This window comes from Ranitomeya variabilis, chromosome 3 (genome assembly GCF_051348905.1).
Source record: "Ranitomeya variabilis isolate aRanVar5 chromosome 3, aRanVar5.hap1, whole genome shotgun sequence".
Taxonomy (NCBI): domain Eukaryota; kingdom Metazoa; phylum Chordata; class Amphibia; order Anura; family Dendrobatidae; genus Ranitomeya; species Ranitomeya variabilis.
Genome location: NC_135234.1, coordinates 737,173,448 through 737,195,639, shown reverse-complemented (window position 1 = coordinate 737,195,639; position 22,192 = coordinate 737,173,448). Strand labels below are relative to the sequence as shown.

The 22,192-nt window shown below is 39.5% G+C and overlaps 1 protein-coding gene and 1 long non-coding RNA gene across 4 annotated transcripts in view; one reads left to right on the top strand and one right to left on the bottom strand.

The window, feature by feature from the left end:
* CNTN5 (contactin 5) overlaps positions 1-22,192 on the bottom strand; it is a 2,016,448-nt gene that overhangs the window by 1,379,768 nt on the left and 614,488 nt on the right. The gene's annotated exons all lie outside the window — the stretch shown is intronic.
* On the top strand, positions 1,560-14,777 carry LOC143818578 (uncharacterized). 2 transcript variants are annotated; one of them, XR_013224619.1, is made up of 4 exons: positions 1,560-1,668; positions 3,994-4,172; positions 6,452-6,546; positions 14,580-14,777. It is a non-coding gene; the product is annotated as an uncharacterized LOC143818578 (long non-coding RNA). The 2 variants fall into 2 exon arrangements; XR_013224620.1 differs by lacking the exon at positions 6,452-6,546.

Below are 22,192 nucleotides of genomic sequence, written 5' to 3'. Positions count from 1 at the left end.
GTGAGTTTTGTCTGGCTGGTTATCAGAAAATACAGGGGATCCCACGCTGGTGTTTTTTATTTTTATTTACTCCCATCAGTCACTGCTTGCTCTCACTGTAGGCTAATGTAAGTTGTAGTCCCATCAGTCCATGTCAGTGACCGGAGGTACATTTTTTACCTCTGATCACAGCTGCAGGCTCACGCTGTCATTTGATAGCGTGGGAACCGTGGCTGTGTATCCAAGAGTAATGATTTTATAGCTGATCAGAAGCAATGTTTGCCGCACTGTTGCCCAAACTAGAACAGTAACATGGACTTCATGGTGAAGTCCGTGTTCGGTGTCCATGCCTGAACAGTAGGTGTTTGGTACAGACGCCGAACTTTACTGTTCGGGTTCTCCCATTTCTACCTGTAAGGTCTGTTGGAAAAATGTTCGCATTTCCCATTGACTTCCATTATATTCATTACTCAAAATGAGTATCTGAGCATTAGGAATTGCTCGGTTTGAGTTACGAGCATCTGAGCACTTTAGTGCTCGCTCTTCCCTAGTCTTAGCACATAATGATGTGAAGTTTAGTCAGCGCATGAGGCTTGAGGAGGACTGTGAAGAGGTGACTATTTTATTAATTTCTTTCTTTTACATATTCCTGGCCCTAAAAGGAAGCAAACAAAGCAAATCAGAAAACGTTTGGTTTATGGCAAATCAGATTTCAAAGCTGATTTATTGCTTGATATTTTTAGTAGTGTTGGTATTATTTTTTGCATTATTATTTTATAGTATTGAGTTGACATAATCATTGCAAAATTGAATATAAAAACAAATTTTATTATAATTATTATTTTCATTAATACGATGAATGTTAATCTTTGAAGCAAAACAAATTGTCTGTAAATAATATTACTAAACAAATAATTTATTCTCATGTATAATAATTATAATTTCAATACTAATAATATTAAACAGAATTATAATAGAAGACAGTATCACGTTGAATGAGCTGTGTTGCCTTTTGTGTTCCAAAATGTTTTTTAATTCTTTCAACACGTTTCATCACTTTTCTCAAAGTAGAAAAGAACAACAAGTGTCTGCTAATTATACTGTATTTCATAAAATATATATATTTGTTTTTTTACCATGAGAAAGGTGCCGACCTGGTGCAGTACTGTGTTGGGGCAATAAAGAACCATTTTGGAACACAAAAAGCTTCTCATTCACCGCAGCGCAGATAGATAGTTACATTGATAAATTACATTTTACACTGAATGCTTTCCCATAGAGATATATCAATCTGCTCAGCTATCCACAGACATGACACCATGTTCAATATGAATGGTTCTCTTTAAAGGGGTTGTCTGGGCAAAATAGAACTATTCCCAGGGAACAGGATATGTAAAGATATGTAAAGAATAACAAACTCAGCTTTCATCTATACACATACCTGAATCCAGCGCAGGTCATCCATTGATCAGCGCCGAGACTAGAAATGTTGATGTCACCATTCCATCAGCTGACTGGCAATTGGCTGCAGCGGTCTGGTGACTTAATTAGCAAATCATATGACACTGCTAAAAGTCACCTGACCACTTCAGCCTGTCACAAACAGCAGCAAACCTGTGACTGGTGGAACAGTGACATCACCACTCTCTTTGTCACGGTAGACCACGGATCGGCATGCATTGGATCCAGGTGAGGTGTTGGTAGATGAGTAAGGCTGTTTCTTATTTTTTTGCCTATCCAATGTTTAAGTTTGTCAGAAAATTCCTTTAAAAGTCATTAATGATCATTTTCTGTTAAAGTGGATCTTGAGGGTATGTCAGTAAATAATTCCTACAAAACAATGGCTGAAGACCATGCCGTGAAGCTGGACACAAAACACTCACACTATTGTTAGGGACAATGATTAATGGCTGGAGGCAGACAGGACTGTGCCTGGCATCACCCTCATTACCAAGTAATTAAGAAACATTTGTAAAGTGTAACAAGAGGCTTTAGAACAACTTTGCAAAACTATTAGGCTTCATATGAACTCCTCCTATACTCAATACCGTACAGGATTAAATTGGCATTCTGAAGCTGCTGAGCAATAATATAATATTTATCATTAGATCCATAAACTATTGAGTCATTTATAATATTGCCAAACCCATAAAAATTAAAGAAGCCTCCCATGAATATATGGTTTCATTAGATCTGTGTATTTGTGATGTGCATGAAGTATAGTGTCAGTGTATTAATATTCTCACTTTTCTCCACTTTCTCCAGGATCCAGTAGTGATCTGCTCCTCTTCTCAGAGTCACACAAAAAGGAAATACTAAGACTTTTTGCTGTGATATGGATTCATCTTAACTTAAAGGGTTTTCCCATGAACACAGTTAACTGGAGTTAACACTTTAATCAATAGATCCTGGAATAATAATAAATTACACAATTGGATGTGTTTAAATAAAATGTTCCTGTGCTGAGATAATCTTATAAATGTGCCCCTGCTGTGTACTGTGTAATGGCCGTGTCTGACCGTACAGAGACATGGGTCTGATCATACGACAGCACCTGAGGAGGGAGGAAACAAAAGAGCATACAGATATTACAACAGGGAATCGTAAATGATTATTTCTGTGAGGTAAAACTTTGCTTAAAAACAGGCAGGGAAATGTTTTGCCTCACCAAAAGAATAATTTGTGATCCCATGCTGTCCTGTCTGTATACTCTTTTGCTTCCTCCCCTGCCCAGGAGATGTGGTATGATCAGACCATGTTTCTGTACAGTCAGACACAGCCATTACACAGAACACAGCAGGGGCACATTTATAAGATTATCTCAGCACAGGAACATTTTATTTAAACACATCCAATTGTGGAAATTATTATTATTCCAAGATCTATTGATTAAATTGTACTTTGTCCGTGGGAAAACCCTCTAAGGCGGTCATAAACATTAGATGACTGTCAGCCAAGTGGTTGGCAGATGAATTATTCATTCTTGGTTGTCTCTCCCATACACTGGAGATCTCATTTGGATGATGACTCCTGTGCAGTCTATGAGAAAGAAACTGACAGACACTTGGTTGGCGCTGCCGTGCCCCCATATACATTAGATTGTCAGTGATATTGGCACGTGCAGCCGACTGAAGTATACAAGATTGCACATATTCACATGTCTTCTTTTGGATTGGATTTTTACTGTAAATAGTTAAAATAAGTTATTAAAACTGCAAAACTCTCGCCCTATCTGATTTGTGGTTTTCATTGACAGAACATGCAGTAACAAGTATAATTTACACATGTCCATGTTTTTTGCTGATCATGCATCCACAAAAAAGTCTCCTAGACCTGTCAGTAATGTATTGGATCCAATGAAAGTCACCCAAACAAATCTACGGGTCTGTGAAAAATCACATTGACATTCGCAAGCTGTGTACTATCAATTTTAAATATTGTATTGCTTAGGAGAAGCTGCGCAATTTTTTTTTTTTTGCATACAAGAAAATCACCAATTGTAAAAAATGAAGCAGCGACCGAATGCTGATGAATATCGCATCCAGAAAATAATGAAAAATGTACATCTAAATAATGCCTATGGGGGTGATTAAATTTTGGCCTCAGGCCTACGATTACTGCAGTAACATCATGATTTAAATAGACCATTCGGCTAGGTCCTGAAATGGACTCCTTTGCTAATACTTAGCCCCCTAAAAAACCTTTCCATCACTGCAATCAACAGGGAAAGATCCACAAGAAAGTATAGAGATCGATAGTAGTAAAAGCCTATTTAAATAAATCATCTCCTGATAATGAGAGAGTGACTATAAAAGAGCAAGGACGCACTGTCACAATGGCTACTGATAGAATCAATACAATCTTGGATGGTCAGCCCAAGTAATGAAAAGACTGACGAGACACAAGTCCCACTGCCCGGGTCGCTGGCCGCTATCTCACTGGAGATCATTGTATCTTGGCATGTAATATTGAAACTCGGTTGTTTCTTTTGTTTTCCTTTTATGTTTCTTAAAGATAAAGAGCCTTTAGTTTATCTAGTGGAGCTCTTAAGGGAACGAGAACTCATTACGCTTCTCTACAAACCATAACGAGGTGCATCACATGAATTCCGTACGTCTGGAGCATTGTTGTGTCCTGCTAATTTCCTGCTTTTCCGAATCGATGGAAGCACAGTTCATCCAGATAAGTAATAGGTGAAAAATGTTTCTGCTTTGTTGTTCTAATATTTTTTTATTTGTTTTGTCACAATAGTAATGCGTGGTAATAGCACCACCTCTACTAAAACACAATTGGTAGCATATTTAAAAAAAAAAAAAAAATCCGATTATTGATATTAATGACATGAAGTTGCCTAAATGTCAAGGTGTCATAATGAGAGACCTCTTTAAAAGGGACACTTTCTATGATTCTGAGCAAAGAGCTGCTGCAAAAATTGCATATACTTGTTTTTCAATGAACCTGAGAAGACAGCAGTGGCCCAGTTCCCGCTTCTTTGAGCCTCAGCAGAAAATTATGTATGCCTCCTATGGATCTGAGCAGAGAGCTGCTGCAAATAGTGGTCCATGTCTAAGACATCTTTCTACGAGTTTGACGAGAGCTGCTGCAGGCAGTGGCTTATGCAGTGTTAGGCTACTTTTACACTTGCGTTGTGTGACGTATGTCGCAATGCGTCGTTTTGGAGAAAAAACACATCCTGCAAAGTTGTCCGCAGGTGCGACGGATGCGTCATGTTTTGGCGGACCATCGGCACAAAAAATGTTACATGTAACTTTTTTGTGCATCGTGTCCGCCATTTTCGACCACGCATGCACGGCCGAAACTCCGCCGCCTCCTCCCCACTCATAGCAATGGGGCATCGGATGCGTTGTAAAACTGCATCCGCTGCCCACGTTGTGCTATTTAGCACACCGTCCGTCGGTACGTAGGGGGCCGACGGTTTGCGACGGCCCCGTACCAACGGACAAGTGTGAAAGTAGCCATAGTTTACTGTGATACGATTCTCTCCCATGAGAGAATCGTATCATACATGCAAAGAAGATGGAGAACTTAATTTCTCCATCATGTGTCTGCATAAATCGAACTGTACTCGGATGACATGCAACCACAAAACTGAAAGGGTGCGCATGATGCCGAATCAACATGAGAAAAAAATGCAGATCCGTGCTGCCCCACCGTATAACTTTGTTCCAAGTCCTGTCTGATAAAACATCAGATAGAACTCATCCGAGTTATATACTCATGTGAGCAAGCCCTAAAGGTGACCATACACATTAGATGTGCATTAGATGGATATTGGCTGGTCGATCATTCGACCAACAGCCATCTCAGGCGACTATACAGAATACAGGATCACTCGTTTAGCCAAGCGCTACTGTGTTTTTTATGAGAAAGGTGCCATCCGGCTTATATCAGGGAGAACAATGTCATTGGCCGTCTAAAACTGCAATTCTCCCGACCATCATTTGAAGACGCTCTCATGCAAATTAAGCCATTGGATAATGTTGGTAACAGCAGATTCGACCAACATAAGTGTAATGTGTATGCCAGCTTTAGGCTGTGGTAACACTGTGCCAGCACCACCACCACAAAATTTTCTTGGGTAAAGACGCTCCAGGAAAACACCACTGTTAGCTTTCCTCAAGGTGCTTTGCCAGCAAATTTATTTTTTGTCAAGTGTTTAGTAATTTGCACCTTTTTTGCAACATTCTCTGTACAGTGGCACTCCTACTGATTGAGCGTGAGGCTCATGCCAATACATTTGGGGCATTGAAGGATCTATGTCATTCTACCGATCTTTCAGACTCTATGGATCTCATTATACCATAACTTTGTATTATGAAGAAACCTATTCCATCGATAAATGTATTTTTCCCCAGACCCCCCCCCCCCAAGGGGAGCATACTGTACTGCGTAAAGTGAAGGATATGGCAATGTGCTCCCTTACGTGGTGACCAAAACAGAAAAGATTTTTATCATCCAAACACTCAACATATGTTGAAAAAGTCTTGAGTCTTGAGAAAGACTAAATTATTTGAATTGGGTAAAAAGATTAAAAAAAACCACTGGAATATGTATATGAGCATGATAGGAATTAATGCATTAATTGCCTCCTGCTGTTATTAGATCCTCTCTGTGAAGCTGTGACACTATTATAATGATGCAATAATTAAAAGAAGCAAAATGCTGGATAGCCAGTAAGATAGTCAGATAAATGATTATCCCAATATATCTGTTGCTAAAGCATCAAGGGAGCGCAATAAAAGAGACGCTGATGTCAGCACATCTCAACGGCGAACACAAACCGATGGCGTCCACAGATGTTCCAAACAGATGTCTTAGACAGCAAATCTATCTGACAAACAGGTTATATGGCTGGTGTATCGCTGCACGTCTTCTTTTTTTCTTAGCAGTCTTGATAAAACCTGATACACATTTGATTGTGAGCTTTCGACCCAAATAACCTTTATTTAAGGAAGGGATCTGACTCCGGTAAGGACAATGAGCTTTGGGCAAACGGAAGGTTACATCGAGGACATCGTTATCAGATCTGCATGTGGCGATCTATCGGTAAATTGAATATCCCAATATAGATGTCAACTTTTCTCAACCTTAAGTAGAAATTATCTAACGTGGTTATCTTGCCTATATGGATTACACTGACATGGAAATGGCAATTAAAGGGCATAGAAGCAAGTGGAGATGTAGATGAAGATTAGTTAAAGCCTGTTTTGGGGGTGATGTGAATTTTGCCTCATTATAATTTAAGAGAGGGCAATTTTCCAAAATCTGTGCCATAGTCAAAGTTGTATTACGATGGTAGTGCTCACCTGCAAGGATTGTGCATGGACACAACACTGGTAAATGCCTGATGTGCCCTAGCTTTAGCCCCATTGCTGGAGGAGAGTATTCTCATGTACAGCACCATGGAATTAAATAATAATAATAATAATTGTCCAGATTGCAGCTTGGCAATGCAGAGATTATCACTGTGTGGGTTGCGGTCATGGAAATAATGAGATCCAGAGAATATAAGCAAGCTTTTTTTATTCACACCAACGCGTTTAGGCAACTTTCTCAAGTTAAAAAAAAAAACAAATGTGGCACTTTTCTCAAAGTTTTTTTTCCTTGTGCAAGGCGCGGAATTGCATCGGTGTAAATAAAGAACTTGACATACTCTCCGAATCTCATCGTTTCCTTGAGCGCAACCCGCACATCGCGTTTTGCTTTGCCAATATGCAATACTACACACAGCCAATGAGTGGCAGTGGCGATGTCTTGGAAGAAAAAGTAAAACCGATTCTAAATCCTGATACATACTACAGAAACATGTCTGTCGAGAGATGTGTCTGCTACATGTGTCCACCTGTTGGATATGATCTGAATTATAGCCTGTGGTGGGCTTAACTGGCATGTCATGAGATTGAGTTGGTAGAGAAAGGTTGAACTTGATGGACCTAGGTCTTTTTTCAACCTATTTAACTATGAAATGAATTTATATTGTGAGAAATTTGAGCCCTTAAACAAATTTGCGGGAAGGTGGACCATCTGACGTGTGGATGTTCAGCCAAGCTGTTAGTATATGTTGATGGAGAAATGGACAATTTTGAACTGTAAAACCTGTCAACTAAAAATCACATGCTAGCAAAACCTTCAACAATCATTTTACAACTGCCAGATGACCACACAAAGATACGTATAGTGTAGGCGCTTCCCGACAGCGTATGGCACAGAAATGTTCTTTTGTAAAGTTTCTTATCACACCCTCTTATGTAATTGGTTATTCTTGTTCTCAGCTAAAACTAGATGAGAATCATAAATGGTTGACACAAGAAAATACATCTCCGCAATTGAGGATAGCAATTGTGTATTACTTTATCTAATCCTATCTTACTGGAAAGTGTATTACAAGCCCCCTTATTACAACTGTTCAGGGGTCCACAGCATGACAGCCATTAGTATCTAAGATACCGCAGTATATTGAGTCCCATGCTGCTACTACATTATACATTAGTAGACTTGGAGCGCTGTCTGGTGACATTTTATCGGTATCTTTTTCTTATTGGAATCTGAAAAATAAAAGAAAATCTCCATTCCAGACAGAATTCATGTGTGGTGGGCTTTGTCATCTTCTGCAAATTCCACTAGCACTTGGGTATATCTAAGTAACATCTAAGAATTGAAGCCTGATAAGAATAAAGTCGATTGAACCAGGGGCATGACTATAAAAGTTGCAGGGGTTGTAATTTCATCCGGGCCCTGGAGCCTAGCGGGGCCTAAAAGGTCTATTTGGCCAAACGAAAAGACTATTACTATTAAAAATCTCCAATAGTTGGGGGTCGTGTTTGAGATTTTGCACTGGGACCCACGAACTTCAGGTGATGCCACTGAGTTGAACCCAGCAATATCGTCGGGATATCAACAGTCTAATGTATCGAATTGCCGACAGCCGATCCTTATGTCCTCCAGTAGAGAAGACTACCAGTGATCTTTGATGCAGAACATAGGATGGGCCAAATGTGAATGCGTACGGGAGAGTTGTGACAGATATCTGTCTAATGCGTATTTGCGTTTGGTATCTCCAGGACCCGCTGATCTTTCACTAATGTGTGTCTGCATGCATTTATACAAATTTGTGTATGTACTCATTTTAATACAATACTGTTACATGCTAATAAAACTCTCACCAGGCTGCAATTCCCATCACTTCCACTAGTGGCCACATATAGACACATATTAAATACATCTCCCAACAGAGTATCAACAAATCCATTTTTTTTAAATTCGTTATCTCGTGTCACTCATCTTGAAGAAAGGTAAAGAAAAACATATCCGTGGTTGTGTGTTTGTAGTTTTAGAAGTATCTGTTATTATTTATTATTCTTGTGTAGACAATTGCACAGAATGTATTTTCTGGAATCTCTCAGGATCTCAATCAATTCTTACCCATTAGATCACTAGAACAAGCGTAGGTTCACCTGTCTTGTATATGATTAGAAATAAATAATTTACAATACACCAGCACTTCCCACCAAACCTTTTCCTTTGACAAATCCGTAGTGTAATAACAAAAAAGTCTCAAAAGGCTTTCAGCAAATTCTTACCATGATCCTCCAACTCATTACAATTTTGCTTCTATTTAGCAGGTGTCAATATCAGATACTTTTTACATCCTCCAAGGGAAATTTCATGCATGTTATACAAATATATATGAAATTCCAATTTTATCAATAACATGCTTAACTTACTTATTTGCTAAATTGCACAGTCCCAATGCCCAGACGGCTACGTATTCAGATGAAAAAAGGGGGAAATAAATTAATCAATAACTCAATTTTAACGCATTTGAATTAAAAATAAATATTTATATCTGTCCATCTCTTCAGGTGAAAACAAAGTGGCAAAATAGAAGATAATAAACAAGATAATGTATACTGTGCATCTTGCCCTCAAGCATAACGCCTTGTATGATCATAGGCTTCATTCATAAATAATGAAACAATGGCTGAACTCGAGAACATGCTGTATTCTTAAGAATTCTGGGGAAACATGCAACTATTTCATTATTTTCCATATCTAATTCTACAATCTCCGCAAATCTTATTATTAATAACAGAGATGAGCTAATCGATTCAATGCAAATCAAATCTGAGTCTAATTTTATGAAAAACAGATGTTCCGGCAAATTCAAACAATTTGCCCGCCATCTTGTTTCACATTGCTTAAGATTGCATCAGGCACAAAAAGCTTTACTTTTTTTTCGAGCACGTCAGTTTTTCTAGTCAAATTTTACATCCGCAAATTGTTAGGTATTGAGTTCCCACTGCTGCACAGGCGGAATCTCGAACCATGTCCACTGCGGTCTCCCATTCTTCCCCAGCCGCAATGGAGTCTGCTCAGCAGAGACGTCGGTCCCAGTGTCTGGCTCAAGCTGATACTGTGCGTCTGGTTACAGCTGCTGCCCCAGGTTCAGCCTTTGTAACCAGCATTGATCAGCGGTGAGTAGACGTTCCAGGGGCTAAGTCCTGCTTTTCATCTACTGAGCATGCCCGTGGGACGACCTCTCATTGGAGGTCGGAGGTCACATGCTCAGGTCCTGTAGCGGCTCTGATTGGACCACTAGGAAGGTCCCGGAAGGCTACATTTATAAAAGGCTAGTATAAAACTGAAATCGTGTGTGTGGATGTATGACTATTTCTGGTGAAAGCTTCTTAATCATACCCATCAATAGTGTTGTTGATTGTTATTGGATGATTGACTACCTAGCGCCAGACTGTGTCATCGAGCACAAGGCACGAGCTTACAACGTCTTTTAGCAGCGACCACCAGTGGGGCACCGTGCGCAACCAGTGCGCTTTCCTGACCCTAGTTAGGGTGGATAATGGCATCTGCAAGAGCAGCGCTGTTCGCACTCTGTGCGGTAAATGTTAGTTAGTTCTGTCCTAACTACCGGTTAATGTAGGGTGGGAATTCTGACTCGCCCTCAGGCGCGGGCTCAAAAGCCACCGAGGGTCAGAGCGAGTTCAATCACCAGTTTAGTGGGGGTGAATTATAGGGATCACATCAGCGTCTTTCAGCTGCACCCTGTGACTGCTAACAGGGCACAGCGTTTATTTGACAACTCTGTGTAGCAACAGAGTTCATTTCCATTCACACTGGGTGAGGTCTAAGCCACGTGTGAGCAAGCGTTCATCCGCCTTTACTCAGCAGCAGGTTCCATCTCTGCACGGTGGACCCCAGGCTGCGAACGCACCTCATATCTCTCTTTATATTATTTGGTGCATTCCGCTAGCCCTAACACACATGATGCACCAATACAGCACCCTATTGTCAGGTGCTAGCTTTTTGGACACGTACCCACTATGCATTTCTTATTATATGATTTTTGGGAAGACAGTTGAATTTTAATTTATAAAAAAAAAATTACCCCCCAAATTTTTGTCTTTGCATACCTGTTTTTAGAGTCCAAACAGCTTCTACCACTTCCATTCCCATTAAATGCTCACACACATCTCCACTTATGCAGTCTACTGCTACTGGGAAGGGTACTCTCTTCACGGTACATAAACATGAAACAGCTCTCAAAATAAGAATAATGTTTTACTGGATTCTTGACAAGCCATTGATTTTCTCTTTAAAATCACCTATCATGTTTTTGTTCCATAAAAAAAAGGATAATTTTTGGACGGCTTAATAAAAAGCTTTTGCAATTATTTAATCGTTCTGAGAATAATAAATCCTGTTACAGTTCTAAAAAAAAGACTTTTTTTGCTCCTTGTTGAGAAGCTATTTCTTTAAAACAGCTAACCTATTACTAAACCCTAATTAAAGGGATAATTTTATTCATTTCCTTTAATAAAGAGAAGGACTCTTGATCTTTCCAAAACTATGAACATTTTTGCATGCATCCCCCTTGTGAAAAACCCATAGCTTCTTCCATTTTCCCCACTTGTGTGTAAGCATCAACAAAGAATGCATCTGCCCTCCAAAAAGGAGTAATTTTTTAACTATTTTTACAATTTAAGTAGCCTAAATGTTTGTTTCCGCAGTGATGCTAAATGGGCTGATGTTTGCTATAATTTACCATCTGTTTACCCCTTGCCAAATAGGTTGATGAATGATGACATTACTAAGGCATGGTTTGAGTTAAAGAGCTCAAAAGCGAACACAGGATGGATAGTCATATTATTGACATGAAAATGATAAAAATGCAAACAACATTAGAGAAACATCTTGATTTATTTAGTATTGAGTATGAGTGCCACCTACAGAAATCCCTGCAATTGCACATCCTTGGCTGCTATCAAAGAGATTTTTATTAGTTGCCTGAGGAATGCTCTGACATGCTGAATGCTCTTGGGCAAATCATCAAGATCAGCTGCTGGCAGCTTCTGTGAAATTACTAACCAATGACATCGCAGATGTGCTCGATGGAAGGCATGTCTGGATTCACGTTTACGACAAACAAGCTGCTCACAGTTGCATGAGCAATATGCAGTCTGGGGTTGTCATGCTGAAAAATGGCTCCTGAGGCACTTTAGAGAAATGGCTGTACCTCTGGTTCCTGTAACAAGGGTTTCAACGTCCCCCTGGGGATCCTAAAGTTAGATGGTCATGTCAGGTAATGAATCGCACTCTTATTTAGAGATGGTGTGATTTATATCCTTTTTAAAATCGATTGCCTTTCCTTCTATGCTGAGAGGGTAAAGGACTCTTTCCATGCTGGCTGAGAATCTATACAGCCTGGTTGTTCTTAGCTGCAACTGCTTATCATAAACTCCCTCTATGTATACTGGCTCAGGCATTTAGCCCCTGCCAGTGTAAGATTTGTCTTCCTGTGCTGAGGCTAAAGCAAAGTGGTTGGAGTGGAGTTGTTGTAGTAATTATCTGTAGTTTGCTCTAGTATGTGTGTGTTTATCTTCTGGTCCCTGTTCCCATTTAGTTTATTCCTCCCTGTCCTCCTCCCTATTGTAGGTTAGTGCTTTTGTATGATACAGGTTTACTTATATGCCTGTTTTGTCTTTGTGAATTATTTACATTAGACTTCTGTCCTATACCTCATGGGGTAGAGGGGACATATTAAGGTTTAACAGGAGCATAGAAAGGTTGGAGACCTGGGCCTTTCTGCCTTCAAGAGTACCCCCAGGACAGGGATAGTTAGGGTCTCAGCTCCAGAGACAGTTTGAGGCCCCTCTCCCTTACTGAAGACCATCACAGCATGACAGTTCCATCACCAAATCAATATAATGCCAAGCTGTTCATGTGGAATGTAGCTTGAATGAAGACTAGAGGAGTTTATTGCCTTTTAAGCTTTTCAAGAACTGAAATTTTGTTCAGTACCTAAACACCCTTGGTCTCAAAGGGATTAATCAGCAAAGAAGTTTGAACCACAACCAACATGAGGTGAAATGTGCTTTTGAATTATTTTTGGTAACAATCTTTTTCTTTGCAGTTTTCTTAACTATAATTTTCTCCCTTATTCCAGACTGTAGTGTATAATTTCCTAGAGCAATCAGTCATTTCAGCAAGATAAAAAACACAACATTACAAAAACTAAAAACATGGTTATTTGTGCACATATAGTAAAAGCGCCTTCCGTCCATGAATCATTTGACAAAATATTTAAAAGTGTATTCCAGTCTAAACAAGTTATCACCTAGCCAATGAAAAGGTTACCTCTTATATAGGTGCGAGTCCACTGAGAACATACTGATAGTCAGAAAACCTACAAAAATAATGAAAAAAATGCAAAAAAAAACCCTTTTTACTGGTCAAAATGTAAAAAAAAAATCAAACCCAGTTAGAAAAGACGCCATTCAGAAATGCAGTAGCGTACCTGGTGGGGAGCAAGGGAGATGGCCATGTGGGGTCCACCATCCTGAAAGTGGTGCTCGCTTACCAGTACTTGGCAAATGTCAGATCCTCTAACTTGGGTGCTGAGCTCGGCCCTTTGTGCACTCCATGTATGGAGCTAATTTAGGAGCTGAGTCAGCTTGATGCAAAACAAGTTTCAGCAGCAGTAAAAACCCTTAGATGCCACTATCAATTATGACAGCTGCATTTAAGAGGTTAGAAATTAAGTGTAGATCAGAGGTGTCAAACTGCATTCCTCGAGGGCCAACAGGTCATGTTTTCAGGATTTCCTTGTATTGCACAGGTGATAATCTAATCACCTGCACATAATTATTCCAGCACCTTGTGGAATGCTAAGGAAATCCTGAAAACATGACCTGTTGGCGGCCCTCGAGGAATGCAGTTTGACACCTCTGGTGTAGATGGTGGTGTCATGACATCTGTGGTCAAATAGAAGACCCCTTGTTTGCTGTGTTTGTACAAACAGTTCAGATCCCAAATAGTAAATGCTAAAACAAAAAAATAAAATGGCAAAATCCTCTCCAAAAAAAAAAAAAAAAGAATTCCCAAAGTTGTATAGTCTTCGAAATGGTATAAAAAAAACAGCTCATATTTAACAAAAATAAAAAAAGTTGTAGCTTGTGTAAGACCAGAAGAGGCAATCGAAAGCAATAAGCAGCCAACTGGAGCTGGCTCTGACAGTCGAAAGCTATAAAAGCACATGGAGCCACAGGCTTCCCGCTTTACTAGTCTTGTCCATAGCATGCTGCTTTGTGACTATGTCCTACGAGAGAGCGGAGCCAAACAAAGGTCGTTAAATAAAAAGAAATAACAAGGATGCATGTCACATTCTAGCATATGTGCATATTTCATCGTGAAATCAATGATGTTTTGTGATCAAAGATTCATATTGTAGAATCTTTAGATTGATATTGAAGAGGCCAGACCGAGTACCCAAAGAAGATGTCTATTTAAAGTATATTGGGTAATGAACCTTGCCTTGTAGAACTCCACCTATGCAATGTCTAAGTGGTCCATTAACAGATGATTATTGGTATAATATACATGCTCCTTTATGTCAGTCAATACATTACATAGAGTCACATCTAAGGTCCTGCTGCATATTAGATGTCTGATCTTACCGATAATGATGACTTCGGCTGACAGTCTAATGTGTATGGGTCCCTCAACAGAGGCAGATAAGGATTTAGCATGTCTGGTTTTGGACTGACGATCCTTTTGTTCTCTAGGACATGAGCATCTGCTGGAGACGACTGATGGAGAGCACAGGACCTCCTGTGTATGGGAGAGTGGAGCAAGATAATTGCCGGCCAAACTATTGGCCAACTGTTGTTCATCCGACGGCTCACTAAGGTGTATGAGAAGGGTATAACAGTTTTTGATGAAGTTTTTGGTCCCAAAATCAAGGCTAAATAAATAAAAAATTGTCTCCCTGCTATTCCCCAGCCTCTGCCAAGCCCTTCACCGACTTCCCATCATCCAGAGACTCTAGTTCAAAACCCTTACTTTGACATACAAAGCCATCCACAACCAGTCTCCTCCATACATGTGCGACATGGTCTCCTGGTACTTGCCTACTCGCAACCTCCGATCCTCTCAAGACCTTCTTCTCTACTCCCCTCTTATCTCTTCTTCCCACAACCACATCCAAGACTTCTCCCGTGCTTCCCCTATACTCTAGAACTCTCTACCCCAACACATCAGACTCTCGCCTAACATAGAAACCTTCAAAAAGGACATGAAGACCCACCTCTTCCGACAAGCCTACAACCTGCAGTGATCCTAAACCTACTGAACTGCCACACGATCAGCTCTACCCTCACCTACTGTATCCTCACCCATCTCCTGCAGATTGTGAGCCCTCGAGGGCAGGGTCCTCCCTCCTTCTGAACCTGTTAGGGCCTTGTTTTTTAATCATGTTTATTGTATTTGTCTATATTTCCCCCTTTTCACATGTAAAGCGCCATGGCATAAATGGCGATATTAAGATGTAAAATACATATTCGTTGCAGTTCGTGGTAGGATGTGCAACATTGTGCATCAAATGCACCTTGGGTGAAAATTACTGCCACGAAAAGACCACAAATCATAAACAAGAAATTGATGTAATAAGGAATTAGATTAATTTTTGGTGGGAGCAATATTAATGGTTGATCACGGATGATTTTTTTGTTGTATCTTTAATTTTGTCATATAATATTCCGGCTGAATTAAGTCTATTAAGTGTATGTATCTAAAAGACTCTCTTCATCCCTATTCTGTTTGCATATTGTTTTCCAACCTTGTGGCAAGGGTTGTGATAGGGAAGATAGGGATAGACTACGGTGAGTGGGGGCGCCAGATCGCTCTTTAGGGTGCCAGCCTCCACAGCTAGGTAGGCAATCAGTTAGGCCTATTGCAGGGAATTTGTAGGCAAATTCTGGTCATTTATTTATGGTATTTAACCTGTTAAGTAACACTGGGTGGGTGATTTTTTTAAATATTTTTTATAAAATTCAGTTTTATAGGAATTTATGTTCACAAAAATGAAAAGACCACTAATAGGTCATGTAGTCTTAGATTAGATAGTCTAAAGAGTTTTCAGACTACATAAACTGCTATGAAATATCTCAAGATTTTTAAGACTGGTCAAGTCTAATTTTATGCCTCCAAGCAACAAATGTGGAATTGCATTTTTTTTCCATTCCATCCATCAAATATTTTTTTCCGCTTTTTCATACATTATACAGTAAACTAAATGTTAACATGAAAAACTACAAATCTTCCAGAAAAAAAATAAATCCTCCTAGGACTATGCCAAAGGAAAAATAAAAAAAAATGATGGGGGTAAAAAAGAGGGAGGAAAAAATGAAAGAGAAAAAACAAAAATTGGACAAGGGGTAAAGGGTTAAGGTGAAGGCTCCTTTCCTCCATCGATCCCCTTACCTCACTACGCACATTGCTGTTCATCTTTTGTATACCATTATTAATATTCGGCTGAAATGTACTTGATGTGAAACACATTAAAATGAGGGCGCCATGCAGAATTATAAAGAGAGAGAGCAACTCCCACTGTCCAACTCGATAAACTATGCAATATTTATAGCGATAGATTGAAAATGCAGACCATCCAAGAACCGCCAATAAATATCTGCATAATAACTCTTGAAGCTACATATGCATGGCGGGAATCCCAGCATGACTCTTCTGTACAGTTCAGCTACTAATTCCTTACGCATCTGGCTCTCAAATCAGCCAAAAGGTGAAGATTATTAAAACTTTTGCATGTATCTTTCTACTCAGCTGCTATCAAAACTGTGTAAGCAAGCTGATAAATCTATATGAACCTGAACGTGGTGAAGAATTTATTGTTGATAGTTTATATCCAAAACTGGGAAAAAAAAAGTATTGTCATGCTGCAGCTATGCAGGATGATGCAAGCTCCACTAGATGGCAATAGAGTGGAGGGAGGACAACAAGTCTGCCAAAGCAGACCTGCAGCGCTACAGCAAGTCTACCACCAGGTGGCAGCAGAATAGGCAAACAAGCCGGGTCAAAACCTAGAGAGTAGCACAGTACAAAGGGAAAACCCCAAATACAGAGTCAGCTGGGCAGCAGAGGGTCAGTACCAGTCAGAAGCCACAGTACCAGAAGCAAAAGACTAAATCAGGCCAGAACCAAAGCCGAGTCAAACACCGGGAAATACAAATACAAAAGGAAACACTAAGTCAGGATGGGGTGAGAGGAAGGAACAGACACGAGCAAAGTCAGCTAAGGCAGCAGGATATATGAGGGTAACACCAGAGTCAGATATTCACGCCGTAGGCAGAAAATATAACTGGCACCGCCTACAAGATGCAGCGGAGCTCAATACCAAACCTGAACCCAGAATGAGGCAGACCGGGAAAGGGGTAGACAGGACTCAAAACCCAGTCTAGATCATGACTAGTATATTATGTTTTTATTCCACTTTCGTTTCTTAGTTCATCCTTAACAAAATAGGAACATATCCTTAAAGTTTGTTACTTAGGCATATAATATAGTTTTAAAGTGCTGAGGCTCGGTTTTTCTAATCCAGAGATGGAAATTTCCTGCATAGACATCCATACAGCTACCACTAGAGGGAGCTAAAGAGCTCATGGCATACTTTTTTGACATTGGATCTATAATAAATCAGTAAGCACTGGATATGGAAGTCTGTATTTGATAATTAAAGGTGCGGCTGCATTGAAGATACATTATATGGACAAAAGGATTGGGAGAATTACACACCCCTCCTCCAGGAGCTTTTCTGACCTAATATTAATATTAATGTTCAAAGGAGGTTGTGATTTCTGCTATTTGTAGCACATGCGATCAGATGATAACACCTTAAAATCTGTTAAGGGGACTATTCAATAAAGTAAAAGATTTAAAAAAAAAGTTTTAAAAAATATATAAAAATAACATAAACGTTCAAATGACCCCTCTTTTTCCCCATTAAAAATAAAACAATAAAAAAATACACATATCTGATATCGCTGCAGGGCACAAATAATAGAGCCATCACACAGCCTCAGATCCGGAAAAAGGAAAACATTGCAGTTCTAGGAAAATGGCAACCCAAGCAAATTTTTCTTAAAAATGTAGGCATTTTTTGACCATTTAAATAAAAAAACTACATGTTTGCTATCTGCGAACTCATGCTGACCTGTAGAATCATATTGCCAGGTCTGTTTTACCATATAGTGAACATGGTAAATAAAAACATCCCCAAAAAATTCTGAAATGTACTTTTGTTGCAATTTCAATGCACTTGGAAGTTTTTTCCTGCTTTCCAGTGCATTATAGGGTAAAATACACAATGTGGTTCAAAAGTCCAACTCGTCCAATGAAAAACAAGCCCTCATATGACTATGGGGATAAAAAAATAAAAGGTTATGGCTCTTGGAATAAAGGGAGGAAAAAACGAAAGCGCAAAAAATGAAAATTGCAAGGTCATAAAGGGGTTAATATGGAGTTGGTCCCTATGCAGCTATAACAGCTTCAACTCTTCTTGGAAGGTTTTGTACAAGATTTTTATGTTATCAGTGGATATTTTGGGCCATTTATCTAGAAGAACAGTATGTAAGGTCAGACACTGATGTTGGAGGAGAGGACCTGGTTCATATTCTGTTCTAGTTCTTCTCAAAGGTGTTGGTTGAGGCTGTGGTCTGGGCTCCATGCGGCCAGTCCTGTTCTTCCACAGTAAACTCACCCAACTATTTTGGAGCACTGTGCAGTGTCATGGAGAACAGAAAAAGGGCCTTTTCCAAACTGTTCCTACAACGCTGGAACCTACAATTGTCCAAAATATCTTGTGCTGAAGCATTAAGATTTCCCTTAACTGGAACAAAGGGGCAGATAAAGATCCATGAAAAACAAGCCCATCATTATCCCTTCTTCACCAAGGTGTACAGTGGTCACAGTGCAGTCAGGAAGGTAAAGTTCTCCTGAGATCCACCAGACCCAGACTCATCCATCAGACCGCAGGTAAAGAAGTGTGATCCATCACTCCACAGAACACGTTTCCACTGCCCTAGAGTCCAGTAGTGGTGGCTTTACACCACTCCAGTACACTGATACTGTCAACTTGTCTTCAGTCTGAGATGAGTGGGTACTGCGGGGGCATGGTCTACTCCCAGGTTCTAGTAGCAACCAGTCCCATGATAATGTATCCAGGTCTTCAGTATGAGATGAGGGTGCATGGCTTTCTCCTAGTTTGTAGTAGCAGCCAGCCCCCTGATAATGTCTCCATTACTGCAGGGCTACAAGCAGGAAGCAGGCCATGCCCCTTCCATGCCCACTCACTTTAGACTGCAGTGAAAGAGAAATTATCATGGGGCTGGTTGTTACTAGAAGTAGGGAGCAGGTCACATCTCTGCCAGGCCTCTTATCTCAAACTACAGGGAAGGAAACATTATCAGGGGGCTGGCTGCTATTAGAAAGTAATGTCCCAGAAGGGATGGGGAGAAGTAAGGAGCAGCTGCAACATCACACTGAATTGCGGGTACTGCGAGGGTTACAAACAGCACCATTCATGATGACTTTATAGTTTATGAAAGCATAGCCATTAGAGTAATTTTTTTTATCTCCCAGGAGTACCCCATTTAATTATGATATGAATAGAGACTACAACAGCAAGCATATTCCTATCATAATTAAGGCTATGTTCTCCTGATCTAACCTTCTGCATGAGTCACTGTGAGGTTTAGGGCAGTACAGCAGAGCTGATTGTGCTTTGAAAGAAGAAAAAATGATAGAAGGGTTTGTATTGTGATACAGCTAAACTCAGTTGTGCTGCCCCTCACTAAACGGGGATCTTATCTGAAAGGTGTTAGTCATCTCTGCTTTCTAATCATGCAGGAGGTTAGACCAGGAGATCAAGCTGTCTAAAGCTAGGTTCCCATTGCGTTAATGGGAGAGCGCTAACGGACAGTGTTGCACGGCGAAATTAACGCCGTGCACCGCGTCCGTTAGCGCTCCCATTGCCGGCAATGTTAAAGCGCATTGCTAGCGCGTGTCATTTTCGGCACGCGCTAGCGATGTGCCGGTCTTTTGTAGCGCGCCTCGGACGCTGCTTGCAGCGTTCGCGGCGCGCCAGAGGTCCGTTCCCCGCTCTCGCAGATCCCCGAGCGGGGACGTTAACGCGACCCCTAAACGCGGCCCCGTTTTTTAATGCAGCCGCTGAAATACTTATACAGCCTCCAATTGGGCTATATGTTCAATCTAGGATCATATTTTCTCTTGTCAAAATCCTCTGTGGACTATTATAAGCCTTCTAAATCTACGTGGCCTCGTTTCCAGTCCTCTATGTCACCTCTACAGCTAAGGCATTTCGAAAAGACAATAGTAAAAGATATTCTTTGCTAAAAAAACCTTTTTCCTAAAGGCTGTAAACTCCTGTGAACTAACATTTTTTCCTTGTTCACTTGCTTCTTAAGTGTAAAATGAAGCAACTTTCTAAATACTGTAGTTTTCATGAAAAATTTCCTAAAATGTTGCTACTGTGGAGTCTGTGTAACTCCTGTACATAGCAGGCTGTGCTGCTGCTTCAAACTTACAGCTGATAGAAAGCTGATAATGGCATGACTGAAGCCATGTGCTTTCCCCAATCCCATTGGACAACTGTCTAATGTGTATAGAGGGGTCCTAAGTTTCTCCCAAAGTTAGGGGAAAAGAAGGATCGAGCTTTTCAAATTTATAATACCATATCCCTTTGTTTTCAGGGAAAATTGATCCAGTAAATGGCTTACTGCTCTACTCCCATTATGAGCACAAGAACCAAGCATGCCTGTGTATAGTGGGGGAGGGGAAGAGTGAACAGGAACAATTGTCAGCCAAATGAGTATTTGGTCAACAATTATCTAAAGTGTATAGACAGATAAAAGAACAGCAGCAGTCTGAAGATTGTACATGGAAGATCTGAGCGTGGCGAGCAAAGTGAGTGGATCCAACAGGCTCCTGAGGCTCTGGATATGATTACATAGACTTTGTATGAGAACCATTAAAAGAAGTATCATTAGGTTATTCAGTGAAAAATAGAACAGATAGATAGATAGATAGATAATAGATAGATAGATATATAGATAGATAAGAGATAGAGAAATAGATATGAGATAGATAGATAGATAGATAGATAGATAGATAGATAGATAGATAGATAGATAGATAGATGATAGAAGGATAGATAGATAGATAGATAGATAGATAATAGATAGATATATAGATAGATAAGAAATAGATAAGTAGATATGAGCTAGATAGATAGATAGATAGATAGATAGATAGATAGAAATGGAATTCATAGATAGATAATAGATAGATAGAATGATAGATAGATAGATAGATAGATAGATAGATAGATAGATATGAGAGATAGATAATAGATAGATATGAGATAGATAGATAATAGCTAGATAGATAGATAGATAGATAGATAGATAGATAGATAATAGGTAGATAGATAGATATGGAATAGATAGAAAGAAGGATAAATAGAGAGATAGATAGATAGATAGATAGATAGATAGATAGATAGGTGGATAGATCGATATGGGATAGATAGTTATAAGGATAGATAGATAGATAGATAGATAGATAGATAGATAGATATAAGGATAGATAGATAGATACGGGATAGATAGATAGATAGATAGATAGATAGATAGATAGATAGATAGATGGATAGAAGGATAGATAGATAGAAGGATAGATAGATAGATAGATACGGGATAGATAGATAGATAGATAGATAGATAGATAGATAGAAGGATAGATAGATAGAAGGATAGATAGATAGATATGGGATCGATAGATAGATAGATAGATAGATAGATAGATAGATAGATATGGGATAGATAGATAGATAGATAGATAGATAGATAGATATATAGAAAGAAGGATAGATAGATAGATAGATAGATAGATAGATAGATAGATAGATAGATAGATAGATAGATAGATAGATAGATAGATAGATACTGTAGATAGATAGATGGAAGGATATATAGAAAGATAGATAGATAGATAGATAGATAGATAGATAGAAGGATAGATAGACTTATTTCACTGATTTTCCTAATCATAATTCAACAAATGTTAAGTAAAGTAAAAAAATTCAAGTTGGTCAGATACCAGTTGTAGACATGAAGCATGTCAAATGATAGGATGCAGAAGAGAAATAAGAATAGAGGGCCGCGCGGCTCCCTGATCTCAGACATACAAGCTGCGGATGTAAAGGGCATTCCCTAAGTGATTGCTGGAATTAATAAGAGTCGTGCTCCGAGGAAAGCTTCTTGTTTTCCATCAATATTTTCTAATTGAAGAAACATTTTAGTTTTAC